Source organism: Lithobates pipiens, unplaced genomic scaffold, assembly GCF_037356315.1.
Source record: "Lithobates pipiens isolate NorthernLeopardFrog02 unplaced genomic scaffold, aLitPip1_a1.2 Scaffold_18, whole genome shotgun sequence".
Taxonomy (NCBI): domain Eukaryota; kingdom Metazoa; phylum Chordata; class Amphibia; order Anura; family Ranidae; genus Lithobates; species Lithobates pipiens.
The window spans coordinates 489377085-489386968 of record NW_027507758.1 but is presented as its reverse complement, the minus strand read 5'-3'; the positions used below and the strand labels follow the sequence as shown (position 1 = coordinate 489386968).

Here is a 9884-nt window from a genome sequence, read left to right as displayed (position 1 = left end):
AAGAATTAAGTATTTATACCTATATTTCGAAACATGTTGGGAGTATTGTGATTACACACTCCACCTGATCTCGTTTTGAGATGACCTGTGTGTTCCAGAATCTAGCTGCTGCTTATTGACCAAATCAAACCTTATTATCATTTGTACCCAATACATTTTGTACTTTTTTACACAATGTTACGTCTTCAAATTCTGGTTTACCTCCTTTTGCCTGTACCATCCCTGGGGCACCTCTCTGCATTTTCTTTTGAAATTGGGATGTAGCAAAGGTTTCCAGTGTCACACTTACTGGTGGTTTCACGCCATATTCTCTTACCTATACAGATGTGGCATCTGGCTTGAGGCCTTCCACTGTATAGCTGTCTACCTATAGAAGTCTCAGAGTCTTTATCATTGCATCCACTCAAGAGTGTCCTGGCCCTAACCCGCTCTCCCCAGTTCTACGAGGAGACAATAAATCTCTTGTTTGCATTCAAAAAGGGACTGGTGCCCATCATTCTTCTTACATTACAACCACCATGCCTGGTAACCCACTCTACAAGCAAGGATGTCAGCTCTCCCGAAACATTGAGGTCACCATTAGGCCTTTGGGGGCCCGGGACCTTGATACACATTATATATACACAGTGAGTATATATATCTATGAGTAGAGTGTACACAGAGCTATGTGCAGTACAGTATACATTATATATACACACAGTGAGTGTATATATCTATATATGAGTGGCGTGTGCACAGAGCTATGTGCAGTATACATTATATATACACAGTGATTGTATATATATCTATATATGAGTGGAGTGTACACAGCGCTATGTGCAGTATATATTATATATATATATACACACAGTGAGTGTATATATATATATATATATATATATATATATATATATATATATATATATGAGTGGAGTGTACACAGAGCTATGTGTAGTATACATTATATATACACAGTGAGTATATATATCTATATATGAGTGGAGTGTACACAGAGCTATGTGCAGTATACATGATATATACACAGTGAGTGTATATATCTATATATGAGTGGAGAGTACACAGAGCTATGTGCAGTATACATTATATATACACAGTGAGTGTATATATATCTATATATGAGTGGAATGGAGTGTACACAGGCTCCCCATCCCGCCACAAGAGTGTGCCTGTGAGATGTTTGCACACATGCTCGTTGTTCATATATTTTCCTCAGTGTGGAACCAGAATGAGCCGGTATGGTTATGAAGGAGTGTGGAGATGAGAGCGCGGAGCGGGAGCGGAGGATCCGGGGATGAGGGCGGAGGACGAGGATGGAGTGAGGCGGCGGTGTCGGCTCTCCTGCCCCCTGTACACTATGGACTCGTATAGAAGGAGCGGGGCGGCCGGGGCTGTAGCCGGGAAGATGACGGGCACCGGAGCAGCCTGTGTATGGGCGAACATCTAAGGAGCGCGGAGCGGGCACCGGGGAGAAGGTAAAGAACAGGTACAGAGCGGGTATAGAGAAGGCACAGAGCGGGTATCGAGAAGGCACAGAGCGGGTATAGAGAAGGTATGGAGCTGATATAGAGAAGGTACAGAGCGGGTATAGAGAAGGTACAGAGCGGGTATATAGAAGGTACGGAGCTGGTATAGAGAAGGTACAGAGCGGGGTGACTAGTCCGGGCGAGGAGGTGGACACCATGCGTGGATCGGTGTGTGGCACAGTCATCCATGCCACGTACCCGGGGAAGGAAGGTTGCACTGTATATGTGTACACTGATCTCACCTGTATGGAGATCCTTTGTATGTAAGGGCCCTTTGTGTAAATATCAGTGTGTGCTGTAATCAGATCTGCCATATACCGTGCTGGCCTATTGTTTACTAATAATATGTGGATGTTGTTTTCCTCATCCTGCAGCTAGAAGATCCCTCTGGGTAGCAGATGAGGATATGCTTTGTGTGTGCACATATCAGAAATCATTGTACTGTATGTGGTTGTTGTGGATGGAGAGGTTTCCTTCCCCTCTCTGCTGATAGAAGTGCTTGCTCTGATTGTGTACATTGTGGAAGGCTGGATCTTATAGGAAGACTGGATCTCCAGTCCCTGAGCTCTCCACCAATAGGAGCACAGCACTGTGAGGTTACTGTCGGTTAAGGGAAGCTTTGTATACAGATGGCATTGGCACAACTGCCTTTCTTTGTGGATAGAGCAGGTTTTCAGTGCCCTATTGTGTGCAGGGGTTTACCTCCAGGACGTGAGCGGGTCATGTATACCAGGTCATGGCCATGGTCTGTGTCAAGGAGATTTGAGGCAGAAAACTGAGCATCAGCTGGTATCATCCTGCATGCCCCTAACCTACAGCACAACATGCTTAGATAGCCCCATTATTCCATTTATTTTTTTGTGTCCAGAGCTCAGTGTGGAATCTTGAAGAAGTGACACTAAACTCTGGCCCTGTAATCTATCTTCATTTAAATTGTTACTTACTGTGTTTTTCTGCCTCCTGTAACATTCCTCAGTCATCATCTGAACCTCCTGCTTTTCCTCCTCACTTTCATTTGTTTGCAATGCATATTAGCTGCAGTCACATGAACTGCTCTACAAATCCCATAGTCCATCTTTAAGCTGAGCCATGTTTATTAAAAGTCAGCAGCTACAAAAAGTGTTTTAATAAACACCCACTCACCAGCCATCTGAAACCTCCGTTCTCGCCCCCCCCCCGACGGCATTGACATTGCAGTTGTGGGTACCCAGCTGTGACAGCTTGCAGCTTCATAGTGCACGTGAATGGCTGGGAAATCTTCTGGGACCTGTGACGTGTCCAAGAAGACTGCAGGGAGGGAGGAGTCACCTAGGTGGCACAGATAGAAATGGGGGCTGGCTACCCACCCCCCCCCCCCCCAAAAAAAAAAATGACAGGCCAAATGTGGCATTTCAGGGGGTCAGGATACCTTAAAGCGAAAGTTACACTTTCGGGGGGAACTCCGCTTTAAGAGTGAGAAAGAGAGGGATACTGTGTTCTACATACAGTGGGAGCATAGGGAACAGACATAGCCACCCTCTAATAGGAATTTAGATCACAAAAAAAAAGGAATTTGGGGATTTGGAGGGACTGAGAGCAATAGAAGGTAATTTTTTGGTTTAGACTGTTACCCTTAAAAAAAAGAAGAAAAAAAAGGATCCTGTTCCTTTAAAGCATGAACAACTGCTTGTGCTATGTAATTTGGCCCATTGTAAAAAAAACTGGCTGATCCTGCCTGGTTCTGCCCCCCCCCCCATAAACTGACCACAGTTTATCATGGCTGCTGATCCCTGACACCATGGTCAGTTTACTTGCCTTTGTCATTCGCAGATCTTCTGTGTCCTCTCTACTCCCCTCCCTCCCTGCCTGTGAGCTACTGTCAGTGCCCACCCCTCCCCTGCTGCTGAAATAACTTCCTTTTTTGGGCAATCCCCTGTCTTCCATAATGCATAGTCTCCACTGTATATGCTTTATGTAAACAATGCCATTATATATCCTAGCGCTGCTCGGCACTCATGTGACCGGGCGCCTTTCTCCACCTCTTCTCCTCTCCTCTCGGCTGACGTCAGCGTAGGATTCTTGGCCCCTCCCACTGTAGCAGTCAGATCAAGAGAGTAGAGAGGCGGCTGGTCACGTGAATGCACTCTTAAACCTGGGGAAAGCCACCCCCGCCAGGAGATGACAGTAATTATCACTAGGGGCTCTAGCAGCTACTTGCAATAACTGCGAGTCTGGCAGGCTGGTTGCACCCAAGTTAATTGATCAATCAACTTGGTACATTCAGCCTACCCATTAGTGGTTCAAATTTCGTCCAGTTCCTGCTTAACCAACCAAGTTTCGAACAGTCTTTGGCTGTCCTTATGTACTATGCTTATTCAAGTATATTACAAGGAGTCAAAAAGAAAAAAAACATAAAGGAAAGAATTAATGAAAACTAGATTGCAGGGCCATTCAAATGGTTGTAAAGGCATAAGGGTTTTTACCTTCATGCAATCTATGCATGAAGGTAAAACACCTTCTGTGCGCAGCAGCCCCCCCAGCTCCCCTAATACTTACCTGAGCCCCCTCTTGATCCAGTGATATCCATGAGAGCCTTTCCTCTCTGGGGACTTTCACTCCTGATTGGCTTTTGGCAGCAGCGGGAGCCACAGGCTCCTACTGCGGTCAATCACAGCAAGTGAGCCAATCAGGAGACGGAGGGGCGGCTCTGTGTGTGAATGGACTCACAGAGCCAGGGGTCTGGAGTGCTCCTGCTTGGGTGCCCCCATAACAAGCTGCTTGTTGTGGGGACAACTGGCTCGAGGAAGGAACCAGGAGTGTGGGTGTGGGACCTGAGAAGAGGAGGATTGGGGGGTGCTCTGTGCAAAACCATTGCAAAGAGCAGGAAAGTATAACATGTTTGTTATTTATTTTAAACAAGAATTTAACCACTAGGCATCCGCGCTATAGCCGAAAGACGGCTGCAGCGCAGACGCCAATTGCCGGGAGGCCGTCCCTGGACACCCTCCTGTTTACTTCCGTGTTGTGTGCTCCCGCGAGCGCGCATCGGGGAAGTTCTGTGCTGGCCGTGTCCCCTGGACACAGCCAGTCACAGATTGCTGTAAACGGCCAATCACAGCGGCCATTTACAGCGCGATCGCCGTACCATAAACATATGAGATCATCTCTCATCGCTGGCTTTCCCTCCTCACATCTGTGTGAAGAGGGAGAAATTAGCGGCTGCAGCGGCTGCAGCTGCTGTCAGTGCCATTTTCCCCAGTGTCACCTGTCAGTGCCATCTGTCCCCAGTGCCATGTATAAGTGCCATCTGTCATCAGTACCACGTATAATGCCATCTGACATCAGTGCCACATGTCATCAGTGCCACATAGTGCCATCTGTCATCAGTGCCACATAGTGCCATCTGTCATCTGTGCCATATCAGTGTCACGTGTCATCAGTGCCACATATTAGTACCATCTGTCATCAGTGTCACGTATCAGTGCCACCTGTCAGTGTCACGTGCCATCTGTTATCAGTGTCACGTGTCATCAATGCCACATATCAGTGCCATCTGTCATCAGTGTCATGTGTCAGTGCCAGGTATTAGTGCCATCTGTCATCAGTGCCACCTATTAGTGCCATCTGTCAGTGCCACGTGTCATCAATGCCACGTTATAAGTGCCATCTGTCATCAGTGCCACATATTAGTGGCATCTGTCATCAGTGCCATATCAGTGTCACGTGTCATCAGTGCCATGTTTCAGTGGCATCTGTCAGCAGTGCCACGTCAGTGTCACTGTCCTGGTGCTCCAGGGCCTTCAAAAGTGTAATAGGTAGTCAACAAGATAGATGTGTAATTTATGCTCCTAGAACACCCGATGGTGCTCCCTGCATGTTGGGCCTCTCTATGTGGCCAGGTTGTGGAAAAGTCCCACACATGTGGTATTGTAATACTTAGGAGGAGTAGAAGAATTTATTTTGGGGTGTCATCTGTGGTATACACATGCCAAGTGAGAGAAATAACTTATTACAATGACAATTTTGTGAAAAAAAAAATCTTAATTTTGCAAAGAATTGTGGGAAAAAAGGACAACACCAAAAAGCTCACAATGCCTCTTACTAAATAGCTTGTAATGTCTACTTTCCAAAAAGGGGTCATTTGGGGGGTATTTGTACTTTCCTGACTTGTTCGGGTCACAAGAAATGAGATAGACCACCAGTACATCAGATGTGATCAATTTTGTATGATTTGCACCACAACTTGTGGACTCTCTAACTTTCACAAAGACCAAATAATATCCACTAATTTGGGTTATTTTTACCAAAGATATGTAGCAGTATAAACTGTGGCCAAAATTCATGAAAAAAAAATAATAATTTGCAAAATTTTATCACAGAAACAAAGAAAAATGCGTTTTTTTTTCAAAATTTTCGGGCTTTTGTCATTTATAGCGCAAAAAATAAAAACCCCAGAGGTGATCAAATACCACCAAAAGAAAGCTCTATGTGGGAAAAAAAGGACACAAAATTCATTTGAGTACAGTGTTACATGACTGAGTAATTGTCATTCAAAGTGTGAGAGCACTGAAAGCTGAAAATTGGTCTGGTCACGAGGGGGTTTAAGTGCCCAGTTGTCAAGTGGTTAAAATCACTTGTAGAAGACGTGTATGGGTTACTTTTTTAGAATAAAGCCAGCCATAGATGGAGCAATTTTAGTTGCAGGGAAAAAAAATCACTCAATCCTACCCGTGTACCTATTGTGTTCTTCTGGCGGGGAGGTGCAGGTAGCTGTCCCAGCCAGGAGAGCACACAGTGAATATTGTTAGCAGCTATAGCCGCTGACACTGAATCACCTCTCTGCCAATCAGGAAGCACAGGTCTATTACCCATTTCCCGATTGGCTGAAAGGTTAGGCAATCCTATTGGATGCCTAGTAGGAGGGGAGGAGACACACGGCAGAAGCCGCTGTGAATTTAGAAGGGAAGAGGACATGGAAGACGCTGCAAGATGCCTGCTGCAGCCTGTTCCTCTACCAATGATCCCCAACCAGAAGGCAATCACATTCAACATCACCAAATAGCAAATCCTGAAGGCATTACATCGGTACTTTGGGCCTGAGAGCCGAACAGAGCAGCCAGTTTAGTGGATGGGGAGAATGTGCCGCTGAGGAGAGCTACATTAAATTTATTTTTGATATTCTTTATTTTATTTTTAAAAAACAGCTTTTATACAGACAGACATGAAAGAAACAATTACATATATATGCCTTTAAACGTGTTTTTTTTTTCTCGAAATAGCCAAAAATGAAAAACGCCTATAAACAAAACGTGGCTAAACACGAGTTGCCACGTTTAGCCACATTTCATTTACAGGTGTTTTTCATTTTTCATGTTTTTTTTTTTTCAAACGCTTCTAAACGCAAACGCGGCAAAACTGACGTTTTAAACGTGGGTTACTATCTGTCAAGTTAAATCGTTCAGGAGAGGTTGTAAAAACGTCCCGTGTAAATTAAGCCTAAGGCACTGGGGCGGTGGGTGCTTCGGCGGTAAAGTGCTGCTATTTTTAGCGGCGCTTTACCGTAAATTTCGATGCACTATTTGGCTGCTAGTGGGGCACTAGCAGCCAAATAGCGAGAAAGGGTTAAAGCCAGTCGAGAAAGGGTTTAAACCACCTGCAAAGCTCTGCTGCAGCAGCGCTTTGCCCACAGTATAGCCGCGCTACCCATTGATTTTAATGGGCAGGAGCGGTGGAGAAGCGGTATACATACACACAGCTCCTTCACCGCTCCAAAGGTGCTGCTAGCAGGACTTTTTTTCGTGTCCTGCCAGCGCACCGCTCCAGTGTGGAAGCCCTTGGGCTTTCACATTGGAGAGACAGGAGTGGCTCTTTCAGGGCACTTTGCAGGCGCCATTTTTAGCGATGTAGCGCCTGCAAAGCGCCCCAATGTGAAAGTGGTCTTAGGATCAATCACAGTGGCTCTTTACCATGTGACCAGTTTTGTCCAATCACAGCTGATCACAGTGTAAACAGGATTTGCCAGCAATCCTTTCCTCACACTGACAGCGTGTGAGGAGAGGAAAGCCGATAAGTGGCAATCCACAAAGGGGACATCTACACTGATAATCATGGCATTGATCATCAGTGTCCTGATAGTGCAGCCCCAACAGTGCCCACCAGTGCTGCCAATCTGCCTCCTCATCAGTGCTGCCTGTCAGTGCCCATCAGTGATGCCTATCAGTGCCACCTATCAGTGCCTCCTGTCAGTGCCCATCAATGAGGCCTGTCAGTGCCCATCAGTGATGGCTGTCAATACCACCTATCAGTGCCTCCTGTTAGTGCCCATCAATGCCGCCTATCAGTTCCCATCATTGCCGCCTATCAGTGTCGCATATCAGTGCAGCCTCATTAGTGTCTCATCATTAGTGCCCATCAGTGTTGTCTCATCAGTACCCATCAGTGCAGCCTATCAGTGCCCATCAGTGCAGCCTCATCAGAGCACATCAGTGAAGGAGAAAAATTACTTATTTACAAAATGTTATAACAAACTAAAGAAAAAAAAATCAAAATGATTGTTCTCTTTTAGTATGTTTAGCAAAAAATAAAAAACCCAGTGGCGATTAAATACCACCAAAAGCAAGCTCTATCTGTCTAAAAAAAGATAAAAATTTTGTTTGGGTGCAGCGTTGCATGACCGCGCAATTGTCATTCAAAGCGCAACAGGGCTGAAAGCTGAAAATTCACCTTGGCAGGAAGGGGATGAAAGTGCCCAGTAGGCAAGTGGTTAAGGCAATGGTAACAGTCTGAAACCAAGAATCGTTTCTGTCTCACTGCACTATAATTATCATAGTTGTCCCATAGTGTATGCCCTTTGGCTTGGGTCGCATGCACACAACGTCACAGACTGGTAAGATACATCAGCTGTTCTCTATGCTCCAAAATGCTTTGGTTACGGGCAGATTTATCAGTCTTGCTGCAGTAAAAAGGAGATACAGTAGATTATAAAACAGGTTTACTACATGTGAATGATGTATTCCCCCATCTGCTACAGGCTCAAATCTCTTCATAACTGTCACAGTTGTCTGCCCCAGGACTGCAGGCTTAGGTTACAGAAATCCTGCTGCAAACGCTTTTCTAAAATAATCGTATACTAGGAAATCCCCATATCCTGGCTGCAACTTGTCTTATTACTCTGCAGATGGATCAGGAAGAAATAAATAGAAAAAAGAATCTGTTTGCACAGTTAAATTGGACCTTTGAGTTACCAAGTCTGTGTTAAAGTGTCCTGTCTCATTAAAGTTCTAGGTACTAGAAAAGTGTGTGAAAGGTCAGTTTTGTTTTTCTACTTTAAATTGTGTTATAAACATTAATAAATGATTATCAGGGAAAGTTTGTAAGGGCAAGTGAATCATTGGACATTGGATTGCAGTTATGCATTGAACATTGAACATTACTGTCTTCTATAGAACAATGTAGAATATACAGTATTTACAGTATATGGGATTGGAGACAAAAATGTGCAACTCACAGCCCAGACTAGGGATGGACATCGTTGCTAGTAAAGTAGGGTGACCAGACATCCCCGGTTTCCCGGGACAGTCCCCAGATTGAGGACACTGTCCCCGGACCACATCTGTCCCTGGTTTTGTCCCCAGATTGGATTTGAACAGGGACTGGGGCAATTTATAATACAGTCAGTGCACAATAAAAAATAAAAAATCATAATTATACATCGCCACTCCGCCACTCCTACTAGCTTAGGGGGGTGTATTTTTTTCCAATATCTGTGCCCCTTTCTGATGATCATGTGCTGGTCGGAACGGAGGGAATATTTCTTCAGTTTCGGGCGCATGCCCATTCAGCTCTGCTCACATGTTCTTCTGACTTGGCTCAAGTCCCGGCCAGCCACCTGCTTGCTTATCTCCTTGCCTTCCCTGGCAGATCAATCTTCCTCTGCTCCCCACCCAGTAGTTGCCGGGGCCTGGAGAGTAAGACTTGACATGCTGTGAGGCGGGCGGCGGCGGCGATGGGCAGAGAGTCACTGATTGGCGCCATTACCAGTAAAAAAAAAAAAAATGTCCCGAATTTCATTTTAAAAATATGGTCACCTTATAGTAAAGTATAGATCAGAATTGTGGCAGCTGTGGTTTGACAGTTGATTTTGGGCCCCCTGACTGTGGCATGTTTTGTCTGGCGCAGAGAATCCAATGTCATTAGTGTCTTAAGCCGGGCACACACTAACAGTTTTTTTTTCGTGCAAGCCAGCGGGTTGCACAAAAAAATACCTGACAGCTTTGGAGACACTGTACTGACCATGCAAAATTAGTCCAGAGATCTCCCCTGCTTAGCTATTGTGTTCTGAGAGGGGGGCGGCTCCCCTGCCAGAACACTCCGATCAGTGTT

The 9884-nt window shown here is 45.3% G+C and overlaps 1 protein-coding gene across 6 annotated transcripts in view; it reads left to right on the top strand.

Moving 5' to 3' along the window:
- Window positions 1-1190: 1190 nt before the first annotated feature.
- SLC16A14 (solute carrier family 16 member 14) overlaps window positions 1191-9884 on the top strand; it is a 52651-nt gene continuing 43957 nt past the window's right edge. For 3 of the 6 annotated variants that reach the window (XM_077488557.1, XM_077488554.1, XM_077488560.1), the window contains exon 1: window positions 1191-1472. The gene's annotated coding sequence lies outside the window, so the exon portion shown is untranslated. Of the gene's footprint in view, window positions 1484-9884 lie in introns of all 6 variants that reach the window. The other 3 variants (XM_077488559.1, XM_077488555.1, XM_077488558.1) reach the window with 2 other exon arrangements.